General features: G+C 37.4%; 1 long non-coding RNA gene across 2 annotated transcripts in view; it reads right to left on the bottom strand.

The window, feature by feature from the left end:
- The window catches only part of LOC143155688 (uncharacterized), a 232,816-nt gene extending 208,080 nt beyond the window's left edge, over positions 1-24,736 (bottom strand). For both annotated transcript variants that reach the window (XR_012994458.1, XR_012994459.1), the window contains exon 1: positions 24,654-24,736. This is a non-coding gene — a long non-coding RNA (uncharacterized LOC143155688). The remainder of the gene's footprint in view (positions 1-24,653) is intronic.
- Between the last annotated feature and the right edge of the window lie 2,035 nt (positions 24,737-26,771).

Raw genomic sequence — 26,771 nt, forward strand, 5'->3', positions numbered from 1 at the left:
CTAAAAAACATACTTTATGGGGAGATAAAAACAAGTCCTGTTATCCATGTTAACTTAACAGAACTAACAAATCTGGCAGAATAAGAAAAAATGTTTACACTTTTTTCAGTTCTCTATGAATGTGAACTTCAGATCACTTGCTTAGTTGCCAAAATATAGTTCTTTAGATATGCATTTAAAACCGTAGTTCCCATAGCTGTAATTCATGAGTGTCCCCTACAGCTGAAGGGTATGGGTCAGTTAAAGCTCTTAAACATTAAATTTTATTCTAAGTTGTTATTAGTGGCAATACTCGCCAGTACCCTGATACAGTGGCTCACTGTATCCCAGAGCAGTCTAACTCTGAACATACTTCCAACATTGATCAGCTAGCTGATCTTCTCAATGAAAGAGACTTGAATAAGCTGAGCTTTTCAATCTTTCCCTTATGTTTTCAGTATTGCAGATAAACACATTCACATTCTTTGGATCAGGATGCTATTACACATGCAATGAAATAATTCCTGTTTAAGGAAAAGATTTTTTTGACTTGCAAATCACATGGAACATGCAATCATAAAATCATCGAATCACAGAATAATTGAAGTTGAAACACAAGGTCAGCAAACAGACTACTAAACCTACAGCATCAGAGCAATGCATCTCAGGAGGAATCCTCACTAATGGTGTATCATCAGGCATAGTTTATGCTCTGAGGTCTATTGATGCAATGTGTCTATCGCTGTACTAGACACAGGATTCTGCTTTTATCTGTACTTTAGCTCTTAAGAGATAGATGTGCCTTCTTTATACTATGAAATCTTGTACACTTTCCCAAACACAAAAGTTAAATATGCTTTCAATGCTCATTCCTCCTTTTGACAAATACTCAAGGATTCCTCACAGGCTTGAAGGGACCTCAGTATTGGTCAATGACTCTAGGGCCATGCACCCCAAAATAAAGAAAATTTTCAGAACATTTCAATTTTGCCTTAACTGATCTGGACAAGGCATTGGATTTGACTAATGGCTATAGTAGGTTAGTTATGCTAACATATCTCAGTCAGAAGCTTGAGATGTCAACATTTGAAATGGCAATTTATTTTTTTCCCAATGGATCTGTTCTTTCCAGATAAGTCACTGTTGAATTTAAATGAAAAGGAGAAATTAATTACATGGAAAAAATAGAAAAAAAAAACCCATGATTTTTTTCATTTATCAATGGTCTGGAACTCAGATGATGTTTAGGCTGGAAACTTTAGCAAGGATAGCTACAGCTAAGAAATGGAAAAGCTTAGAAGTCATCAAGGGACTGAAATCCTCTAAACACAACTTAGCACTGAGTCAGTGGGACTTAAGTGCTTAAGTCACTAAAGTGCTAGATCATGCCTCCAACACCAGTAGCACGTTTTGTTATAGTCTGTATCATTTAGCAGATGGGTCCCCTCGCTTTCATTCCTAGTCTTGAATTTTTATGTACTGGATGTACTGAATCACAGAAAGGTTGAGGTTGGAAGCGACCTCTAGAGGTCATCGGTCCAACGCCACTGCTCAATCAGACCTACCTAGAGCCAGTTTCCCAGAACCATGTCTAGATGGGCTTTAAGTATCACCAAGGATAGAGACTCCACAGCCTCTCTGGGCAACCTGTTCCAGTGCTCAGTCACCCTAACAGTAAAAAAGTGTGTCCTGATGTTCGGAGGAAACCCTCCGTGCTTCAGTTTCTGCCCTTTGCCTCTTGTCCTGTCACTGCACACAACTGAAAAGAGCCTGGCTCCATCTTCTTTGCATCCTCCCATTGGGTATTTATACACATTAATAAGATCTCCCCCAGAGCCTTCTCTCCTCCAGGCTGAACAGTCCCAGCTTTCTCAGCCTTAATCCTCTTAGTGGCCCCTTGCTGCACTCTCTCCAGTAAGTCCATGTCTCTCTTGTACTGAGGAGCTCAGAAGTGGACCCAGCACACCAGGTGTGCTCACCAGTGCTGAGTAGAAGGAAAGGATCACCTCCCTTGACTTGCTGGCAACAGTCCTCCATTTGCTTACCATTAGTCTTCTTTGCAGCAATGGCATATTGCTGGCTCATGTAAGAAAGACAGACATAGGTACTCATGTACAAAACATGTTCATACGTACTTGTATGTACATATATAATCACATGTACTCATGTAAGAAAGAAAGACGTACTGAAAGACGTATGTAACTTGTAATGCCCATGAATTAGTTGCTTTTCTCAGACTGGTTTTCTTTTTATTGTTTACACTGGATAGACACTCAAATCCTGTCTAAAATTATCTGCAAGCTGCTCTTTAAAAGATTAAATACTGGCCTTGTTTCTCAAATTAACATAACAGCTTTAGATAACAGTTTTAAAGACCTTGTTTAGCCCCCTGGTGGGACCTTCAAAATTTAAGTGCAGGGAGTCTACAGGTAGCTCTAATTCCTGCCTATCTTAAAGGATTTCTTCAAAACACTTAAGAAAGAGTTCACTTGCAATGGTGAAATTTCTGCAAGATTTTATGATGGTTCAGAACATTCAATTTTTACTTTTCTATAGCTAGCTATTTATATATATATGAATTATAGAGCATGAGTTTTACAATTTCATACCAATCTATCTTATTTTGGGCTCCAACTTCTGGAAATTGTCAATAGCTGGAAAGTGATTGAGATGATCATTTAAGCCTTAAAATCAAGATAAGGTTTAAGGAAATCTATGTTTTTATAAATTCTGGATCTGAGACAGCTTACTATTTGTAATTTTTAGTAAGTAGCTTTTTTGCCCCTATTCTTTGTCTGAAGAAGTAGTAGAACATTATTTTGCTGTTTTACAAGGACATTGTGATGATTAACAGAGAAAGGAGCATTCAGATTATGAAGCATACATATGTGTACTTATGTGGTACCTGTAAGTTTCTCATAAATCAATCAATCAATCAACCAATCCACGTACAAAATTTTATGTGGCCATGGGAGTCTGCCATGGGAAGTAGCAGAAGAAAATACTGGGATTCAGAAGAGGTGAATACCTTCATGATTTATTGTGTTTACAGTACATATATGCTATTTTGTTTAAGACAGATCAAAGGAGGTATGTTATACTTTCATGTATAGAAATGGTAGCAGTAGTCCCTGAGAAATGCTTGTTGGACAGGATAAAAAAGTCTGATCTGTTGTTAGAATGAAGATAATTGGAACTATTATTTTTCTCTGGCTGTTCTAGAAGGAGACAGGGCAAGTGAAGAAAAATGCTTAGGTATTTACAAATATAACTAAAATTTTACAAAATTAATGACACTGAAAAAATATTTTGTTAATTAGTTTTAGCAAAAATGAAAGAAAGCATGGAAAGTTCTGAAAAAGGAATAACTGAAAAAACACTTGAAATGTGTCATTTACCTATGTGGTGGAAGGAGCTGAAATGGATGCTGCAAGGAAACATTTCAAGCTTTAAAGCATTATCTCTGCAATGGCAGAGTCACTGACTGATTTGATATACAAAAGATAACCTTGTGAAGGAAAAAAAAATCTTCATCATGGGAAGAGTTTAAAAAGGAGTTATCAAATATTTTCAGTGTCTACAGTATCACTTTTTTCTAATGCAAGCTCTTTACTTATTTTATCTGACTTGAAACAGTATTCCTAATACTCAACAACACCCTTCTAACTAAAGATGAAGCTGGAGACAATAGGAAAGAAGAGATGTAAGAGGAAAATGGAAGGCGAGGAAAACAAAACTGTATTTGAAGATATATTAATATCAAATTTGAGAAATCACAGCTGTGTGTTTAGAAATGGTTTTCTCAACTGTAATTAAAACAATTATTATAGCAAGCCTGGTAAATAGTAACTGATGCAAGATTTGACAGTTCCCAGCTCAGGAACACTCTTGAGGCCAGCCACTGGTGCAGCATCCTTCCCTGTGAGGTAGCGCCTCACTTTTCGACAACTTTCAGCTCCAAATCCACTGCTGAGACCTGTAAAATCGCCCCAAGAATTAATTTATACCCCTTTACTCATCCTTCTCCCTTTCTGGCACATATAACACAACAAGCACGCAATTATTTGCACATGGATTTCCTTGTCTTGGGACCTTTGACTTTTCATAAAATCATAGGAAAAAAATAGGCATATCTGGTCTATTCCAAAGTCCTGCTCAAAGCAAGGCTTTGATGCATTTGGACATCACAGGTCATCAAGAAAACCAACAGACCCAAAACAGTATGTTTGCTGTCCTGGTTTTGGCAGGGACAGAGTTAATTTTCTTCCTAGCAGCTGGTACAGTGCTGTGTTTTGGATTTAGGATGAGAACAAAGTTGATAACGCACCCATGTTTTAGTTGTTGCTAGGTAATGCTTACACTAGTCAAGGACTTTTCAGCTTCCCATGTTCTACCGACTGAGAAGGCTGGAGGTGCACAAGAAGCTGGGAGGGGGCACAGCCAAACTGGCCAAAGGGACATTCCATACCATGTGACGTCATGCTCAGTACATAAACTGGGGAAAGCTGGCCGGGGGGGCCGCTGCTCGGGGACTGGCTGGGCATCAGTCAGCGGGTGGTGAGTAATTGTACTGTGCATCACTTGCTTTGTGTATTATTATTATTATCATATTATTATTATTATCATTTTATTTCAATTATTAAACTGTTTTTATCTCAACCCACAAGTTTTTCTCACTTGTGCTCTTCCAATTCTCTCCCCCATCCCACCGGGTGGGGGGGAGTGAGCGAGCGGCTGTGTGGTGCTCAGTTGCTGACTGAGGTTAAACCACGACAGCCCTTCCTCAAAAATTCTGGGCTAATTTGCACAACAGTTTTTTTCCAGAAATCCTTACAAGGTTGTTGCGGATGGAGTGAGACTGCACTTCACTCATAAGAGAGAAGCAACAATACACTTCATTGATATAAAACAGTGAGTTAACAAAGTTCAATGGTAAATGCAACAGAGGTTTAACAAGATTCAATGGCAAAATACACTTGATCATTTACTGCATAGTGGACAGGGTCAGACAAAACTGTCAGGGAGACCATCCCGTTGACTCATGAGGTTCAGAAAGGACCCCCTTGCTTTCTAAACTCCTTCTCAGAGAGGAGTCTACGTGCGGCTGGATCCAATCCCAGTCCCAGACTTGGTCAACGGGCTATGTCTAAAGGATTATATATGCGCAATCAATCCTTTCTATCAATTAGCTAAGATTTCAAAGTTTAGCATGCTGTTAGTCACTTACCGAGGATCTATTGCTGCAAGGAATCTTTCAACCTCGAGGAGTAACCTTGAGAGGCGTCCCTACTCAAGGGGAGATCCTGGCGTGCAGCCCGCTGCTGTGCAGGAGAGCTCAACAGGCCCTGGGCTGTCCACTGCTTATGGCGTAAGATGATTGACTTATAGTGATATTTGCATATCAGCAAGACATCTGGGTCACTATGCCTGACAGCCCTTGGCTACTGTGTTGCCATCCATCCCCAAAGTCCAGCATAAGCTGGATGCACCCATCACGAGCCCCACAGGTGGTCACTGCTTACGCAGGGGGCGGCGGGGAGGAGCACACCGCCACAAAGATCTCTTGGTTAGTCATTGAGAAAAAGCATGTTAGACTAGATTCTGTATTTGAAGAAGATTTCTGTCTGCTTGGTGCTGCGACCAGTGTATTTGGCTTTTAGGACTTCTCAGTGATGAATCAGGAAGGCCCCGGCTCAGCTGTCAGTTCCAAGAAAAAATCTCTGCAAAAAAAATCTCTGCATCAAAATCATATTTTGTGTAGCATCTTCTTTAGGAGGAGCATTAAAGATGGAGACTTGCATGCTAACCCTGCCAGCGTTAAGATTACCTGTCCCAGTCTTGCCCTTGAAATCTCTCAGCACCCTCTCAAAAGTTAGGTTGCATTCTTCAAACTGGTGACAGTTTAATGGAAGGTCACAGTAATGTGGAGACATTATACCAGTCCATCAGTTATTTTCCTCAAGCCACTGATGGTAAATTTAAGTGTGCTAATAGCTGATAACATTCTCTAATAGGTGAAAGTAAGACCAATGCTGGAAATAGAAAACTGTTAAGAGCATTATTGAATCATGCAGCTGATTTATCTGAGGACCTTAATATATTAATTTGTAAAAGCTTACAAGAGCATTCATTCCTTCTAATATCATCTCAACTCTTCCCAGAGGATTCTTAAACAATGTAAAAAAAAAATTAAAAAAATATATATTTTAATGTATCTAACTTGGACCCTTTGACCACCTCACCCTCTTTCCATTTCCTCAGAGGACTATAGGAAAAACTCTAGTTCTTCTGCTGATAAAAATTGCTTTGGCTTGCATCATTCAGTATTTGAGAGCCTTGAGGCCCAGAGTCTGTGGCCACTGTGTTAGGTAAGCTTTTGTTTGACCTCATAAAGACGTTCTTACTCTTTTCGTTGAGCACATACACAACCAGCCCATAATAGTTCTGAATATCAGATTATGAACAATAATTGTGAAAATAATTTTGATGGTTTGAGGTTTTTCCTCTCAATGAATACTAAAATTAGTGAGAGGGACACAAGTGTTTCCTGTGTTGAGTATTTACCTACTGTCATCCAAGAAGACCATCATGAATGCAGCTGACTCTCTAAGATGAGTATCTCAGATGACAATGATTTAGGTTTTATCAATCAGCCTTGCTCCTGCTGAAGGGAAACTCCTCAGCAAGTACAGCATGACATAACTCACTGCCATCCATTAACTTACTGTTAAAGAGAAAAGTTACTTCTCTGATATGTTTACACCCCTTTTTTTCAAAGCTGTGAGGCCACTACATCCCTGTTCCCCAAACCTAGTGTCCAGCTTGCCAACATATAAAGTCAATATCACCTTACTCACCAGCTCAGAATTTCTGTTTATCACCCTTTTACACTATGGCAAGGTTAGGAAATCCCATTATTTCCTCTTGAAAATCTTTTTAAGCCCTTGTTGTAAATGGTACATTGTGCTATGCAAAAGGCAGATCTCCAGAGGAAAGATAAAACTTCTCTATTTGGACTTCTAACAAAGAGCAGGAGGAAACATTCTCAAAAAGAAATGTAATCATGAGACAAATCAGTACCAGCTGTAATGAACACCTGAGACCCTTATATCCTATAGAATGAAAATGGCTTTTTGCCTCCTTCTCCAACAATGTGAAAATGGGGCTTTTGGGCGGGGGGGGTGCTATCTAACTTTAATGATTATACCTGCAGCATACTAATTCACTGGATAGTAACTCAAAGCTACATCATGTTATCCTTTAGTTCCCTTCTAGATATACTAATAGCTGGTATTGAAGGATTATTTTAATTCTTTTTGGTGTGTAAACACCACAGTCCATTATGAAGCCAGTGCATTAATCTACTGTTTGGGGTTTAGATACTTATTTTCATTGCAAGAAAAACTGTAATTTTTTTTCTGTAGGCACTGTATTATTCTTACTTCATTCACTGTCATAGTACTGACTAACGATCCAGGGTTTTCTTACTCCTTTTTATCTGTTTGCCCTCGTTCTGTCACTGACCCTAAAAGACAATATGAAGAAGTGGGACTTGCTACTGGTAAATATACAGTGAAAATTTTTTTTGTTCCCTCTCACTCATTCAACTTGAATGGAGTTACTTCAAATTCATGAAGTAGTGTGAGAAGAATTTAAGCTTATCCTTTTTTTCCTTGAGCTTTATTGTTAGCCTCACTACTTTTTCAGCACTAGATTAGAGAAAAAGAAATAAGCAAACTGAATAGCTAAAGAAAAACTCTTAAACTTCTTAACCATGCTGTAATTACTGACAGCAGGCAAAACATGAAAATTGCTATCATTTCTTCCCCCATCTATTGTAGTGTAGCAGGCTTCCATTTTAACCTCTGGAGTATGAAAGAAGCGTAATAGAAATTGTGTGTGACCTGAGACAGGACTCAGAGCCAAGAATTTATGGCAACAATCACAGATCAGATGCTCTCTAGGACTTGCCTTCTCTGCTAAAAAGAAAAAGATACTAAATTAATTTACTTATCACTTAATCATCGTGTGTGGTTGCAAGAGAATTTGTGAGGCATCTCAAAAGCTATGCAGTCTTTTGGAAACCAAGGAGAGGGGCTTGACAAGAGAAGAGTGAATAATATCTTGGTTTGCAGTCTTCCTGCTGGTTCTCCATTTTTCTGTTTGAGTTGTGTCTAGCCTTTAACTTTTTCAAGTGGATTTTTGTTAAAGGAAGATCAATGAGGGAAGGGAGGTCAGTCAGATAGGAAAGAAGAGAAAAAGAAAGGAAGAAAAGAGCGGGGAATGGCATCAGCGGGAATGAGACTGAAGCAATGACTCCAGACAGAATGGTGTGAGCTGGAACAAATAGCTAGGCGATACCAAGGGTGTTCAGTCTGAAAATTATACATACCCTGGATAAAGCCAATGCACAAAGGTCCCTAGGTCAGCAGTAAGCTCCAGGCAACTGAATTACATTTCCAATGTTAAGATTTTTCCATCTTAGAGACTCTCTGATCAGCATGGAAGGTTAGGGGAAAGGGAAAAGTGAGATGTGGCTGCATAAAATTTGCCTTTAAGAATTATTCTCAGGCCTCACTGAATGTATCCTGACAGGATTGGGCTTTACTTTACGCTTTACATAAAGTGTAAAAACAGCTATCCTTTAGGTTTTCCTTACTCTTTTCTTTTTACATCACATATCCATTTTAACAGTTACAAAGAGCAGGAAAAGCAAAGCAAAAGAATGTCTGTGACCCGAGCCCAGGATTTGGAGCTAAGGATTTATGGCAAAAATCCCAGTTCTGATGCCCTCTAGGACCATTCTTAGATTTGACTCCCTTGCTAAAAAGAAAATCCCAACATCTTTCACTGAATTAAGGCAGATCCTGCTGAATGTGTTAATCTTTGGCTGGCCATTGTGGATCTTATTTTGCAATACCTTGGGCATAGCACTGGATATCTTCTAGGAACTTTATGGAATCCTTTTTCACTCTTTCTCTGGATGTCTTTGAGAAGAAACCTTCTATTACTTCTTTTGACATGTCTCCCTCAAAGGCCTAGCTCAGATATGCAAGCCCACGCCCAAATACAAACACAGTCCTTGGGTTGTTATAAATGTGTCACATGTAGGACTAGAGTGAACATCTAGGCAGGACATGAAACCATCTTAGTAGGCAGAATTCAAGGAAGGTAAAAGTTGGGTTTGTTCCAATGTATTTGCAACTTCTGCTGTTATAAAACAGAAGGGGAAAAAATGAAGAACATTACTGGTCTCATTTGCTTACCCATGTCCCTAGCAGATAGCTGTACTTCATACACTGAGCAAAAAAACTTAAACTTAGATAATTAAAAAAGTCTAGAAATTTCAAAGATGTCTTGCTTTTTAGATCACACTGAAATCTGAATTTCACGCCAACTGTAGAGAAAATTGATTCAATGATTTAAGGATTAAGCATTTTGATGAAAATTATTGTATGTTTTCTTGCTTCTACCCAGCATCTAAGATTGTCCAAGTCCAAGAATCATTTACCTGCTTTCCTTCTTCAACTTTCAAAACTTATAAACTGACCTTTAAAACACACAGCCTGATTGCTAGAGCCCTGCATCTTCTACCAGCAATACATAAGCAAAGAGAATGTAATAGTGAAGACTAAAATCATACATATTTGAAAATAACACAGAATCCTCAAAACTGAACAGAATGCAGATTCCAGAGTCTTTTGTCATTTAGATAATTTTTTTTAAAAAAATGACATTTGGGTAATGCAAATGAGACAGTTAGGAGTGGAGCCACTGAATCTGAGCTCACAAGGTTTATGAAACTCAAATAACTGTGATCTGTTTTCATTTGATTTTAAATTCTTTTTTTCTATTGTGGTACCCAGTAAACTATATAGATGTACACCAATGAATAATAGAGTACAGTTATGTCTACAGCAGAGAGTTTCTGAAAAATGTATGTGAAGAGCAAATAGTAAATCCATGTTTATATACTAAGCTGTGTTAGAAAAGAAGTAGTCTTTAAGAGATGGTGCACATTTTGTTTTCATCATGTTACTTTCAATGTGTTAGCAGTTTTGTTACCTCTATAAGAAAATGAAACTTGAAAATGAAAAAGAAAATCAATTTTTTTTTTATTTAAGAACAAATTAAATTCTTCTTTCAAGTAATGATTTTTATCTTAAAGCTGTGATAACTATCTTGCTGCTGTGTCAGGTTTCTCACCTTCTTTTCCTGCAACAGTTAGCTTGAATAATCTCCTTACTTTCAAACCATTCCTGATTTATCGTTCTTTGAGCACTTCAGGTAAACTTGATCATTCACTTACACTTGGCCTTTAATAGTGACAGCATCACTTTGAAGACTGTAAACAGATTTTGTTGAAGAATCAAATTCTTCAGACAGACCTATTAGTTTTTCCCCTGTAACTGATATCCATATTAGATGCCTTTCTGTTACTTCTCTGTATCTTTCATTTAGTGATTCTAAGTAACACAAAACTCAGTATAAAGAAGAAATTAGTAGTTTGGGATGGTTTTATTTAAAAATGAATCAATGCAGTTTGTAACTTTACATTTTTAACCATTTAATTTTGGATTTAGTTTCATTTTTTATTGTATTACAATTCATCTGACTTCTGACTTCTGACCCATTTCAGACTCAATCTCTTTAAGGCTTGAAACAGATTTACATTTAAAAGCTACAAAAATGTTTACCAATTTAAAATTCTATTCTAGAAATGTTTAAAAAATCATTGTTTGTTCATGTGAGCTTATTGATAAAAGATACCTAATGGGAAAACAATAAACTAAAGGGAGGAAAAGAGTTTAAAAATCAAAGTGCAGAAATGGTTTAAGAAACAAAAAATGGGCATGTGTTTCACAATTCAACAATATACCCAAGTTCCTTCTAAACAAGCTCTAAATGAGGTACCAGGAGCAGTTACAGAGCAGGATAAATTTATTCTGCTGACAGTAGCTAGCATTGTGCATTGAAAATATAGCAAAAAATGAGAAAGAAAAGATTTCTACAAAATGTGTATGAAATTTCTCATTGTCAATGCTGAGAAGTTTATAATTGCTCAAAAAATATCATATTTTCTTTCCTTTAAAATGTGATTTACTTATCTGATTTCAGCAAACCTGTTCAGTGCAATGCAAGTGGTGTTTTGCTTCTTAGTTTCAGTGAGAAAAGGAAACAGTAATCTAACAGTGAAAAGATAGTGAAGAATATGACATATACAAGCACTTGTCGTGACCATATTTGCTCATATTTCTCTTTTATTCTCTCCATTCAAAAATCCCCCCAAATGGAAACATTTAATCCAATAGGCATTTGAAAACACAATGGAAAAACAGGTTAGAAAGGAAGTTGGGGATTCAATTTATACTGCATACAGGTTCCTCTATTAAGAATACCACCTACATTTTAGGAAGGCACATTTAGCCTTTTACCTAATGAATATATTTTTAGGAAAAAAAAAATGTAAGTATAATGTAGAATAATTCAATATTAGAGTAATAAAAAGCTTGATTCTATTGCAGAACCACATAGGACTCATCACAGAATTTGGGTCAAACGGGTATCTTCCCTCCCTAATTTTCTTTTTTTTTTTTTTTTTAATTTTTTTATATAGCAGCATTTACTCTTTGGTTAGAATTTAAAGGCCTTTATCATAAATTCCTTAACATATAATATATTTTTTAACCTTGGGTCTGCTACCAATTTTATTTGCATCTCCTCCAGCACCTTTCCAAACAGTAGCGCTGTTTGATGCCTAGCCTATGTATATTGTTATTTTCAAAAACATACAGAGCAATCTTCACAGGACACAAATCCCTGCAGGCAATATCTCTACATTACACTGTGCATACAATACTCCCAGAGTCCCTCCCAAAATTATTCCTTCCTTCCTTCTTTCAATCCTGTCTCAGCCTTTCCTCACTCTTAACTTCCTTCCTCCTTGAAATAAGATTTTTTCTTTTTCTACTTTGTAGCTGTATTTTCAGGTAGATGGTGAGCAGCAAATATTTTACTTTTATCAGCTGTTAAAGAAAACTTTGTTTAAACCCCGTGCTTCTGAAAGGAAGACACATATTTAAACAGAACTGGAACTTTTCCTCTTTCACTTTGCCATCCATAAACCAGGTCTGATATTGTACCATGTTCTATAAAATATGTGTATAAAAACAGTTTTAGAATCTTTTTTCATCACCTTGTGAAGAGTTTGACTCATGTAGTGCTTGAATCCAAAGATACCAAGCCATGCAGTTAAAATAGGTATTATCAAAACTAACATTATTCCAGGAAGATTATTATCCCTGGACTGGCTCGGATGAGTTAAGTGATTCAGACCAGAAGCATATCTGTACGAGTTGTGAATTGTTAAGAAGCCGCAGAAGATTCCAGTTTATCCTTGAGAAGCCAGGAGGTCTAGGACATTACATATATACACAAAGATGTGCATAAGAATGTCAAACAAGATGGGGCCTCTATCTTGTGTTTGTCTGGACTTGCTTATAACACCTGCAATGTACAAACTTCAGTCTGATATATGCTGACGGTACCCTAGAACACATCTGTAACAGTTTGATCTACACTTGCTCTCCTCCTAAGGCCTGTGGCTTGGCACCACTTAGTTAAAGCAAAGGCACATGCAGCAAACATATTCCCCATGTGCAACAATCCAAATATGTTTCTCCACTTGATGTTAACAAATAAAAATGGAACTCAAGAAACCACATTACTAATAGAGTCAATGAGAAGACAACTACCACTTGTGTATGGATAAGGCTAAGGAATGAATTGAAGAGGAAGAAAGTCCATCCAAGTTGAGTCCAAGCTGGTACAAAACCATACCTCTACAATAACTCCTTGACTGTCAAGACACGTACTGAGACCCTGCTTGACCACTTGCCCCTGCTTGAGTCATTATCAGCTTGGCGAGAGATACAGATATTGGAGAAGAATGAGATCTGACCATCAAAAAACCACAACTGTGGATAAAGTGTATTTCTCTTGTACCAGGAGCCTGATATGTCCAGATTAGTCCCACCTGCACATGAGCAGCTGATTCTCGGGTCCTCCTTCCAAACTGGTTCCTAAGGCCTATAAGCCCATGACTTGAAAGAGCACTGGAGAGATTAACAACCCTAGGCTAACATTAGTCTGCCTGATTCCTTCCATGGCTTATATTGTGAATACCCTACTAGGATTATTTAATAATTCTATTTAGATCCTCAGATCATTCCAAGAGGTAAATTTAATATCACACCATTCTTATGAACAGGATTTGACATGTCTCCACACTATCACAACTATGTAGATAGAGCAGTAACGTCAGTTAGTAGACAGATGGATTGTTTTAGAACAAATAATTTAAAAAAATCTCCTTTTAAATCAAATTCTCTTGGGAAAACACAAAAAATATACTATTAAAAAAATATTTTGAGAGTATATATTGATTTGAGGGTATCTGCTACATCCCTAGGGAGACACTAAAATCTCAGATTGCAAACCAGAACAGCCAGTGTGCTGGGGAAGTCACAGATATAAAATCAATAGGAAACCCTAAGGAGCAGCTGGGGAGTTAGTCACATAAGGAGACACTTCTGCTTATTTCATATTCAGAGGCTGGAACCCTCTCCTGAGATAGATCCTTTCAAAAGCCAAAGCCTTTTCTTTTAAAATAAAGCTATGATACGATGTCATCTACCACCAAACTCATGTCACTTTTCCCCTGAAGAATGCTCTAACAAATTATAGGCCATTTTTGTTCAGAAACCTTCTTTATCTGCCAGATGAAGATTCACAACTATACAAAGGAGAATTCAACACCCATTAGAAACACCCAGCACATGACTCCATAACCTTGTGGGGTGGGCACTCATCAGCGAAATAGTCAATATGGGTTTCTTGTCAAGTCTGCTCATCTTTTTTCCCCAGAAGACTGGTTACTAAAAAGTATAAAAGAGCCTCTTGAAGCAAAGACAGAATTTATGAACACTATAAATGCTGAATTATAGCATAATGTACTTTCTAGTGCTTCTCTTCTCACTCCTCACAAATTTCTTCTTTCACCTCTTTCTGTATATTCCTACGAATCACATAATATTTCCTGTAGAGGAGCAGAAGAAGTAAGGAGTGCTTCCCCTTGCTAACCTCAGCCCACAGTATACACTAGAAGTAAAAACACCTTCAGGAATGTGTGAATTTTAACCCCTTAACCTGAGGAGGGCATTGAACCTGAGTGTATGAATGCTATAAATCTTGAACATGTTTTTAGTTCATTGAGAGCTCTACTGTCAATGTCAGTCGGTTGTTCTTAGGAAATGCATATTAAATGTCCTTTGGAGACCTTTGGTACTTGGCTGCTCTTAGGCATGTGATAACTGCTGAGCTGTGAGGTTTAAACACCTGCAGGATTAGACTTTTTATTGTCATTTATAACTTCAGTCTGTAAAATCTGCCTATAGCCTTCATTTGATATATGTCTTCCTGTCCTTGGGATACACAGATCTAACAATTTACAATTCACTGCAGCAGGGTAAAGAAAAAAAAAAAAAAAAACAACAGAAAAAAGCCTTTGAGGTAGAACTGAAAACAAAATAAAAATATGATCTGTTTTTTCAAGGCAAAGCAATACATTATTTTTATTCCCTAGCTTAGTAGCAAGTTATTTTGTTTGCCTAAATTGTTCAATCATTTTTTAGAACAAGCCAGAATTTAACTTGTTTCTTCTGCCTAAGACAAGCAGTCAATTTTAATTAACTCAGTGTGCAGGAGTCTTTGGCATTTGTGGAAACTGGGCACACAGCCAATCCCCAAAGCACCTCTGATCAGTTTGCCTGGAAAGAAGTAAAGAAAAGGAAGATGTTTGCTTAGAGAGCTTAGAATTATAGTCTGAAATCTCAACAGCTGGAAATAAAATTAATTACACAGTCCTGCCTTCTTTACCTATCAGTGAAGCACCATTAACATCCCTGCCCGAAACTACTCACATGAGTAACTACAAGGGAGCCTCTGCTCTAGAGATACTCTTCATTATATGGAAATGTTGGTATACCAGTTCAGCATTCATATTTCTGTTGAAGTTCAGTATACCTAGAGTACTTAATGTAATAATAACAACAACAACAATAATAATACCTATGTTATTTAAAATCATGCATGTCTGTGTGTGTGCTCACGTATACAGCATTTTAAAAGCTTTAGTGGAATAATTTTTGAGGTGACAACAAAAAAAATTGTCAAAGATTTTCTTTTATACATTTTGGACTAACTCCATGAGACATCATTAAGGTGGTAGGAGATGTGCATTAAATTTTCAAAGAGCCAGCATCTTTTATTCTTTTCTTGAATCTGAAATATAGAATCCTCAGTATGTGCAACCTTTCCTCCACTCCTATTATAAAGTAGCATGTGTATGAATGATAAACCAGCATGTGTGTGAATATAGGTAATTTATTTTACAATTGACTAAACCTGGAAATAACAAGGTAACCTTTTAAGATTTGCAGTGAGAGTTTCTCAAGAAAAAAAAAAGGTGTATTTTATCTAACTAAATAGTCGCATTTAGCCCATTGCAGCATATTCTAGTCTAAGAAAATGAAAGTTTGTTTTTCTCCTCAAAAAATAGAAATCAGTTGAAAACGTGCTGTGTATAGAACATTTCTTGCATTATTCAAATCCTTTTTAGACAACAAAATGTTTACAGTATTGAAATTGAAAGCAAAGATAAAAATTGTGCCTTGATACTATTAACTGCAAACTTTTACTGGAATTTTGTAGAATATTAAAGGACATTTTAAAAAGAAAAAAACCCTACCACTATTAAAGCAGATCTGAATGAACTTAACTTTAGCCATTGTTTTCAATAGTCAGAGTGTCGAAACCTGCTCCCTAGATGTTTAAACATTTATCTTGATTTTACAAAATTGCTTTTGATAAAGAAGATTTTCATCAAGATACAAATGGAAAAGGTGTGAAATGGAAAAATATTAACCTTGTACGTGAACACAGCAAATGCATACCCTCAAAGCCTATAACATCAGTGGTCTGCTTCTGGGTAGCGGGTTCACTGTTAAAGAGCTCGCTGCAGAGCTGGGACCCCAGGTTTTGGCAGTAAATTTGCACAGAAGCTTCAAGATCCAATGTTTGGCACTTCTGCCAATGTATGTAAGCAGTGAGAAAATTTTCCACAGACTGCTTTAACATCTTCACTTTAAAATGAAGCTACACTGAGACTTGGGAAATGGTATAAACTTTCTTGGTCTGAGCCCAGAAAGACGGAAGCAAAGTCTAGCTTCTCTTTTCTGGTCCTTGTATCCTCTAACAGTTATAATCCCTAACTGTAATTTTTTTACTCCATTTTTCTCCAACTTTTTTACCAATCTTTCATTGATAAATCTGAAATATACCTAACCTAAGTACTTCAATTAAAAACTGTATTATGAATTTCATAGTGGTGAAACATGCATTGTAAATTTAAGTCATGGACCTTTGTCTTTCTGTGCAACTCTGTAAGAGACATAGCACATTGCTGAGTAATATAAAACATAAAAAGATTACTTTTTTTTATTTTTTGTAAAGAATCATAGACCTTCTGTGAACTGGTTGTGCTATAGTTTGCAACACTGGTAGATGACAGTGTAAAATATGCAACAGCTCCCTGACAAAGGTCTTGTGTTCTAAAAGAATCAGGCTCTAGTGACTTTTATTTCATGATCCATTATCCCATGGACTTACCTAAGATTTCAGTTGAAGGTAGTGGTATAAGTTTTATTACTGAAAGCTACTTATTGAGCCTACTATTCAGTCAGCATTCTTCTGATATCATATGCCCACTGAAAAACTATCTGTCCCCATAAATTCAAAATGTGAAATATTTCTAGTCTGTGTCTGATGAGGGAAGTCAAATGTATGTTCTGTTTCAAAACCTTTGGCCACATCACTATTTAATAAATTATATTAGAAAAGTTGCACGGTTGTATCTCCTGTTGCTTTGTCCTGGTTGACTTAAAACTGGAAGGCCACATTGAGTTTTGAAATAGATAGAAAAGAGTACTGGTAGCACTCTTTTGAGAGATGGAGTATATCAGTAAGGTCACAGAGTGTTACTAACATTGCTAGCAGAGTCAGCATGGTGCTGTCTGGCACATATCTCACATACATCTTAGAGCATAGGCAGAGTGAATACATGAATGTCTGCATATGTCCATGTAGATATTTTTCTCTGTCTCCCAGGATATCTGGTCCTATTTCAACAGCATGAAACATTGCAAGTTCTCCAGAGTAGAGACTCTCTTGCAGCATGCATGTTTTGATCATTCACCACCAGCTGATGAGTTAGACATAAAGCGGGCTCATAGGTCCATGCAGAGATTTGTATCAGGAGATCCAATATGATTCACACATATAGAAGCAGAGACCAAAAGAACCCCAGCATCAATTAATGCCCCCAAACCAGCTGCCAGAGTCTGCACAATATAATTTAACTTACACTGTACACTGAGTCTCATTTGCTATTTCCCATTGCTTCTCAAATGTTCTTAAGCTGTATTTCCCACTTTACAGAAAAAGATGCAAGATATAATGTTCAGGATGCTATAGGTCTGTATCATGTTTCACTTTACTTTCAAAAATCAAGAGGCTCTTTAAGACATGAAGTACAAGACAAAGCAGGAGAAATGTACCAGCAGTGGCATTCTACACCATGCTGCTTAGTCTTTTAGGTGCCTGTCTCAATAAAAACAGTGATCCTGTCTTTTTTTACCCGATTATTAAAACTAAACATAAGAAGCACTGACCCTCAATTATGCACCATAAAAATGATAACTATGATTATTAGAAAGATTCCTGACACAAGAATGAGTTGTTTGTCAGTTGAGCTCCTGAAAGTTAAATCTGGCAAATAATTTCAAACTACTTTGAGACATTACCAGTTTAGTCATGGATGTTGTAGGATCCAGTCAACTGCATCTCCACTACAGGCTTTGTTGTCCTTTCCACGTCCCTCACAATTATTCACATCATCTGCTATTGGTAAACCTTTTACACCCCAATTATTTGCTGTCCCAGATAACCACCAGTTTAATATGGAAGGTACAGCCACTTTTGATACCTGCTTCTCCAGTAATTTTTATGGCACCAAAGGACAGCAGTGTAACAGGAAAACAAATACATTTTCCAAACCCAAATGAAAAGTTACTCTGCAGAGCCTGGGACATGATTATGTGAGTCCATTTTTCTTGAGTTCGTAAACCAGTTTTATAACATTTAGTAGCTCACTGTAATATCAGAATAGAATCTATAGTATGGTTAAAACTGAGGTGGTGTAGAACACAACACTCTCTATTAAGCTCTGCAAGGTTTTAGAGTGGTTTCCACAGAATTCTTATTAAATTTTTATAGATCTCTTTTTGTTGTTTTTAACTCCATTAAGTTCTATGTAACTGTTCAAAAACACTCTTCTTTTTCTTCTTATCCTCAGCCCTTTCCTCTGACAGCTTTGTTGAATTTAAACTTCACAGAACTCTCCTCAAATTAAAAGGAGTCTCCTTGAAAGAGAAAAAAATATTCAGGGGCATATTTTCCATGAAATGTGACAGTCTGGCCACAAAAAGGACACATCTAGGAAAGAGGAGATTGTGCTGATAAGGATGGGACATTAATTTTAATAATTCATTTGAGAAATGTTGTACTTGATGTCTACAAGCAAAGTAGAAATCCATAACTTGTAAATTATTGAATTTCACACTTCCATGGCTCAGTGGACAATCATACAGATGTTCTTGTACAAGTCCTAAAGGTCGTCATGGACAATGACTCCTTATATGTGTTATAATCAAAGTTCTTAGCTAGGCAGAAATGGGAAAAGAAGCTCTGCAGTTTTCACCTTAAGTGTCAGAGAGAAAAGGAGTCCTGAATCTTACTTGTGAGTAGGCACGGAAACAGCACTTTTTATTCTATTCTCTGATCTAAACTCAGCCACCTGATGCAGACCCAAATAAGTTACTGAAACCTGAAACCCATTTCACAAGCTGAGATGATGAAACAGCTGTTTTATTTCTCTGCACTAGTGAAGTTTCAGCTTCATTATAAAACAAACAAATTGGAAAAAAAATGGTCTTTTGTCATCTATTTCTTATCACAAGGACAAATTCCCTTGAAAATGTGGAAAATAGGTACATGGTGAAGAGGGAACAAATGGGCTTTTTTCAAAACAGTGTACTGTACTTATTTTATTAAGCAAGAAAATCTTCCTTGATTTTAAATATAAGCATGGGGGAAATGGCCTTTTAGAGCAGAACTATTTCACATGCTCCAAATTATTTCAAGATGTAACTTACGCTCCCATGTCAATTGTACACAGATCCTCAGGAGACCAACCAACCCAAAGTACCCAAAATGCATGATGTGCCACCTGCACACCAGCCATCTGCGAAGACCAAACATACAAATCTAAATGTGCCTAACAGAGTAAATATCTATCTACCTCTGCTTTTGGACAACAGCAACATCTTGGTTTAATGCAAAAGCAAGGAGATCATTATACTATTCCATACAGCGACATTAATTACCAAGCCTATATCTGATGATGATAAAGATGATAAGGATCATTTGCCTGCAATAGACCATGATCAATCAGGAGTAACTGTTCTGAAGTATCTGAGCTTTCCTTCACCTATGTTCTATAGACAGTGTGAAAAACGTGCATGCAGATGAATTTAAGTCTCATATTAAGACTTTTACTCCCTTTAGATATTTGAGATACCATTTAAAACTAGCATTTTCTATATCCTTTTTCAATGCTAAAACCATAGATTCTAATAATTTTAATTATCTTGTTTACAAACCCCTAGGTTTCCCAGAACTTTTATTAGAAAAACATTCATAAACATTTATTAGAAAAATGTTCAGCATTTATATACTTATAACATACTTTTTTTCCCAATTGCTCCCATCTTCTACCGCCAGGGTTTCAAAGACATATAAAAATGGTAGTAGGCATGCTACTTCACTTCCAATCCTGTTTTAAGCCTTAATATATTGCATATAGTGTTTTCATTTGTATATCAAAAATCAAGCTAGCAAGTTTCCTGATACTTTGCACATCATTACGTTTCCATAAAGGTTACAAAACTGTGCACTTTTTCAACTGTTCAATAAGAAATTAGTCTATCAATATTCCATCAGTTAAAGAAGCATGTTCAAAAGTAAGGACTATTAAAAAATATTAGAAAAAGAAAAATTAAAGGAATTGCTTAAGAACTATGTGACGATGTGACGCCCATCTACAAGAAGGGCCGGAAGGAGGATCCGGGGAACTACAGGCCTGTCAGCCTGACCTCAGTGCCGGGGAAGATGATGGAGCGGTTCATCTTGAGGGCGCTCACAAGGCATGAGCGGGACAACCAGGGGTTCCAGTCCAGCCAGCACGGATTCATGAGAGGCAAGTCCTGCTTGACCAACCTGATCTTCTATGACCAGGTGACCTGCCTAGTGGATGAGGGAAAGGCTGTGGATGTGGTCTACCTGGACTTCAGGAAGGCCTTTGACACCGTCTCCCACAGCATTCTCCTCGAGAAGCTGGCGGCTCACGGCTTAGACAGGTGGACTCTGCGCTGGGTCAAAAACTGGCTGGACGGCCGGGCCCAGAGAGTTGTGGTGAATGGAGTTACATCCAGTTGGCGGCCGGTCACGAGCGGTGTTCCCCAGGGCTCTGTATTGGGGCCGGTCTTGTTCAATATCTTTATTGATGATCTGGATGGGGGGATTGAGTGCACCCTCAGTAAGTTTGCAGATGACACCAAGTTGGGCGGGAGTGTTGATCTGCTCGAGGGTAGGAAGGCTCTGCAGAGGGACCTGGACAGGCTGGATCAATGGGCCCAGGCCAACTGTATGAGGTTCAACAAGGCCAAGTGTCGGGTCCTGCACTTCGGCCACAACAACCCCATGCAGCGCTACAGGCTTGGGGAAGAGTGGCTGGAAAGCTGCCCAGCAGAGAAGGACCTGGGGGTGTTGGTTGACAGCCAGCTGAACATGAGCCGGCAGTGTGCCCAGGCGGCCAAGAAGGCCAATGGCATCCTGGCCTGTATCAGAACTAGTGTGGCCAGCAGGAGTAGGGAAGTGATCGTGCCCCTGTACTCGGCCCTGGTGAGGCCGCACAGGCTCGAATACTGTGTTCAGTTTTGGGCCCCTCACTACAAGAAGGACGTTGAGGTGCTGGAGCGTGTCCAGAGAAGGGCAACGAGGCTGGTGAGGGGTCTGGAGAACAAGTCTTATGAGGAGCGGCTGAGGGAACTGGGGTTGTTTAGCCTGGAGAAAAGGAGGCTGAGGGGAGACCTCATCGCTCTCTACAACTCCCTGACAGGAGGTTGTAGCGAGGTGGGGGTCGGTCTCTTCTCCCAAGTAACTAGTGATAGGACGAGAGGAAATGGCCTCAAGTTGCGGCAGGGGAGGTTTAGATTGGATGTAAGGAAAAATTTCTTTACTGAAAGAGTGGTTAAACATTGGAACAGGCTTCCCGGGGAAGTGGTGGAGTCACCATCCCTGGAGGTATTTAAAAGACGTGTAGATGAAGCACTTAGGGACATGGTTTAGTGGGCATGGTGGTGTTGGGTTGACGGTTGGACTTGATGATCTTAGAGGTCTTTTCCAACCTCAATGATTCTATGATTCTATGATTCTATGAACTAATATCAGCATCTAAATTTCTTATAACGTATTATAATGGGCATTCTCAGCTTACTTATAAAGAAAAGTTAACAAAAAGGAGTAACGTCATTCCAGAACAGTTCCTCTTGCTAGCCATTCTCTGCCCAGCAGTGTACTCATTTGATAGCTTCGTACTCTGTCTTGAAAAATGTTCCCAACCACATGGTTAGTGCTGAGTTCTTTCATTCCTTGTGTATACAGAGTTCACTAAAAATTTGAACCTCCCTGTTCCTTGAGCACTAAGGGACTCTGATGTCCTTTCCCATTGTTATATTCTTTCACTCAACCCACGCCCTCCCTGACCCCAGATTAGTGTGTTTTACCAGCAGCTAAGAAGACCAGTCTGAAAGGAGACCTGAAAGAAACTGGGCTGGGTAGCAATCCTTGTTGATGGTCACATCAGACACTACCATGCAAGTGATATATGTTCTCCACATAATGCTTGAAGATAGAAGCACAGTGTTTGTAGAGTTAACACTGCATCTTCCCATCTCAGTGAAGACTTCGGAGACCCAAATTCAGCCTGTTCAAATATTTAAAATCTTGAAGATATAGATAATGTCAGCTGAGTAATCTCCAATTTGTATTTTTATTGGTTTTATCAAAATTATGTGCAGACATCCATAACTCAGTCCCCCACTCCCGAAAGCTCCCTTTCCATAAATATCTGTTCTTGACAGGCACTACTCCCTCTGCCAATGAATATGCCTTATAACTGGAAAAACATGTACACCGGCTCATCTTAATTAAAGGACCATTAAGAAATATTCCCAAAACTCCACACTCAAAACATTCAATTAACTTTTTACATGTTTTAAATGATTATTTTCTTCTGATAAATCCTTGACTTCTGTTAAAATCCTCATCTTTAGACGTTAGGCATGTAGCTCCTACTCCAGTTCCCATTAAAATCTGCTGGTGAATTTTGAACACCCACTAGCTTTTATTTTTTTGACCTTTTTTTTTTTTTTAGCTTCTAACACATTACTTCTGCTAAGCTATTTCTTATTCTAACTTTCTGAAGCTTCTTAAAATTGCTTTCTAAAAATTTCCCTGTAATTCTACTTATCTTAGATTTTACAGGTCTTCCTTGAAAAATCCATCTTTCTCAGGATTAAATGAGATAATGGCATTAATTAAAATAATTGATGAAGGATTTATTACATTTTCTTACTATGATCACAAATGCTTAAAAAGACAATTCTCTAAAGTCCTACAGAAAATTTCCTGTTCAATGCAAAAATGAGATGAGATGATAGAGCTCTTAGAGTCAAAACCTGCGAATTTATGAACTTAAACTATTCAACATGAAATAATTTTAGTAACTGACAAAGGCAAATTGTAACCTTTGTCTCACATTCAGAGTGTATATTCCCTCTTTATCACTCTCTAAATTTTCTGTTTACTAAGCCTTTTCCATTCTTACTTCCTTCTCATTTTTACATATCAATTCAAATCCTATCTTCTTGTCTTATTGCACTGAAATCAATTACAAACTTCTTATAAATAATGACTACTTGAACTAGCACATAACAATCCAAAAAAAAAGAAGCAAATTTCTTGAGCATGACCTGGGGTTTTTTTGTACATGCTGAGTATCTCTTTTATTAAATTATAAATCTTTAAATGATTTATAATTCTGCTTCTTATCAATGTTTTCAGTTACAGTTTCTATCAAGCCAGCTAAATTCTCTAAGAAAGTATGTTCTATGTCTTAATATCTTCAAAGCTCAAAAAGGAAGTTTCTTTCAGTATAACTTAATCAGTTTCATTATTCATAACATTCTATCATGTTTTCATTCTGAAGAAGGAAGGTCTAGAGAGGAACTCACTCTGAAACCTAAAACAGGACTAAGATGGAATGAAAGAACCAACAAAGCAAATCACATGAGATGTCTAATTAATTGTTTTAAATTGAACTCCGTCCCATGGCACTTGCACTAAGACTTTTCCATGTTCTTTTCCATTTAGAAATCCCACCTAGAAATTGTGAGAGTTTTTAACACTTCTCTGGGCTTTCTGGATTAAGAACACAAGCAGAAGTGGATCACTGATAGAGCACACGCATAACTCCTGTGATGCATCCGGGAAATCCTGAATCTCTACAGCATTCCTTCAACAAAGATCTGTACAAATGTTGGAAAGGCAGAGCACTTGATACACTGTGACTAGACAGGTCCCTTTGCACAGAAAATATACAGGTTTGCTGCCATAAGCAGAAGTACAGCTGCAGAAATATGTGCATATAGGTATATATACTGTATAACAGAAAAATGAAGGTAGTTAAAAACGTTTTTTAATTTAACAGGATTCCACCTGTACTGTTTAGACAGTATGATCATATTTGGTAACTCTGTCATACTGCAGATGTATGTGACTGTACAACACAGGCACACATATGTCTGACCAAGAAAAGTAAAAAATTACTATATTCTGAGAAGCTGCTTTTACTTATAACTTCAGCAAAAGCCACAGAACATAAACATCAGCCTAACCTTTCACACAAGGATGGAGCTTCCTGCAGATTCCTTCCTTCTGAGTCTCTGGACTTCATTGTTATAAAGAGTTTTGCAGCCAGAGACGAATCTCCTGCTTTTGATTTAGTGAGCAAAAAACCCCATCTGATTCTGTACGGATATCTGCATCTAAAATGGAACAGATGAGTATGACTCAGTAGAAATTACCATCTAAAATCAGGAACAAAATCTAAAAAAAAAAAAATCTTGATTTTCCTTCTAGAAATTAGTAGTAAATTAGTGCAGCATATTAGGCTTCTATGTAAAAATCTCTGGTTTATTGCAGACGTAAAAGAAACATTATTTTAAAAAGCTCTGAGTAATACAAATGAAGCCACAAAGACACCATATACAGCTTCTATAGAAAATAAGATTCCTAAAAGATGAATTTTAAATGAACCAACATTAGGTCATTTTAGTCAATGTTATATTTTCACCCCCCAATCTCTTTATGTTTACCTGATTTGGTATTCTCATAATTGCTTTTCATTCAAGGGAGGTCTGTTCAGTCTTCTTTCTTACAACTGGCATGTTCTGTACATTGCTGGATATCTTGGAAAATCAGCAATTGTGTGTGCTCAGATGCTCAAGAGCAGCTTTCAAATCAAACAGCAGCTGACAATGCAGCTCAGAGAGAAGAGCTAAGTTCATTAGTATACACAAGTTCATACCAGATAAGCACATGTTGCATTTATGTATCTGATATTCACAGATACATTTGTGGTCCCATTTTTGTTGTGAGGTAAATAATGTAATTTAATAACCTATGTGTAATCACAGAAGTTCCTCTTTCAATTTAATAGTAAGCAGATATTTGTGGCAGGTTACCTGTTAAAAATACAAGTAGTTTCCGTGTTCCCATTGAGCTACAAACTTTGGTGCAATCACTCATTGTGGACCAGTAAGCATATAAAAAATACTCTACTTGACCTTTTGACCAACTTATCCTCAATTGGTTTTGTCCAACTGCATCTATTCAGTCTTGCATCTGTTTTAAAAAGGCTGAGACCTTCAATTTGCAGAAATAAAGGTGAGATGAATTTTAACTGAATGTATTTGGTAAATTTTAGACAAGAAGAGATGAATGTCATTCATGCGATAAATATTGTCAGGTCATGAGAGGCATACATTAGGCATCTAAGCCAAATTTATACATGGGAAAGGAGTCTCTCTGGCATCCTTATCAGCTCTTTGCTGAATAATTCGAGAAAGTAGGAAAGCAGGATTCCACCAAAATGGGAGGGCAATATTGTTCATGATATGTGACAGGTCCCACTCCTGCTGGAAACTGAGCACCTGCAAAGAACCTGACTGACTGGCAAAGTTTAAGGCCAAGTAAAAGACATCCTTGTTGGAGACATCATAAGAATCGAATAAATGAGCAGGAACTTTTAGCATTAATTTATCACCTAACATGGCCACTCTGACTCACTGTAGAAAAGAAGTAGGGATCATCTTTAAATTCAGTCTGTTGTTGATGTTAATGTAGTACAATACATGATGACAATAACTTAGGCTAACATATTATGCTGCAACCAACTTTGTAATTTTTGTCACCATGTGGGGCCTCTTCAGGATTCCAGAAAGATCTTAGAGTACGGAGAAAAGCATGAAACCCAGGCATTTTAGATTTCATATAAGAGAATTAATGGTTGAAATATGTGATAGGAGGAATGATAGAAAAATAACTAGAGATATGACGAAACTAAGGAAAGTGAAGTACAACCACAAACTAGAGGAGGAATTAGAGGAAGGAGCTAAGCTGGAAAATGGTAGGAACACTGAACTGTATAGATCATTGTGAGATAGCAACTGTCACTGTGGTTGCTGACAAGCAAAAAAAGGTGTCCAGAGAGAAGAAGAAAAAAAAATTAAATAAAATAAAGATAGTCAAGAAAGAAAGAAAAGTTATACAGTGGAGACCACAATGTACTAAAAACAGAACACAGATTTCAAGATAAAAAAAAAAAAACAAAAAAATGAAAGGTGATTTTTTATGCCTGTCATTATTATACTGTACTGTAAGCATTTTACTGCTATTTTGGTTTAGGTGATGAGACCTACATTTAAATTTATCAGGTTGCCTTTTTCTTTTTTCCACATACAGCTAATATCTGACTAGTTATTAAGTCTTGGCCAAAGCACCCAACTTTCCATGTAAAGACCAAAAATGATTCAAAATAATGAGAAATAAATGTATCCCATTGGCAGAACATCAAAACTCTGGGAATTAGAGGGCTGTACGTTTTCTATCACTTTTTAATGTTCTGACAAACATTAGGAAAGCTCAGCAACATGAAATTTTGTAATTTGACCACAGTGACACTGTAAAGAAGTTGACTACATCTGATCAGAGCTTACTTACAAAAGTTAGTTTTTCCCTAGTTTTAAGTCAATTAAAATCCTCTCAAACTTCCATTTCATTGCAATGTGTTGTAATCTGTTATATAGTGCCCCTCACGTGCTATTTTATGAGTGACTCTCTACAGTGATCAACCTCAGAAATTTAATTAAAATGTAATTAATTTTATGCTTTGCTTATTTAGCAGATCTTTGGTGAAAATAAGTTATTAGCTG

The sequence above is a fragment of the Aptenodytes patagonicus genome, chromosome 1 (genome assembly GCF_965638725.1).
Source record: "Aptenodytes patagonicus chromosome 1, bAptPat1.pri.cur, whole genome shotgun sequence".
In the NCBI taxonomy this organism is placed as follows: domain Eukaryota; kingdom Metazoa; phylum Chordata; class Aves; order Sphenisciformes; family Spheniscidae; genus Aptenodytes; species Aptenodytes patagonicus.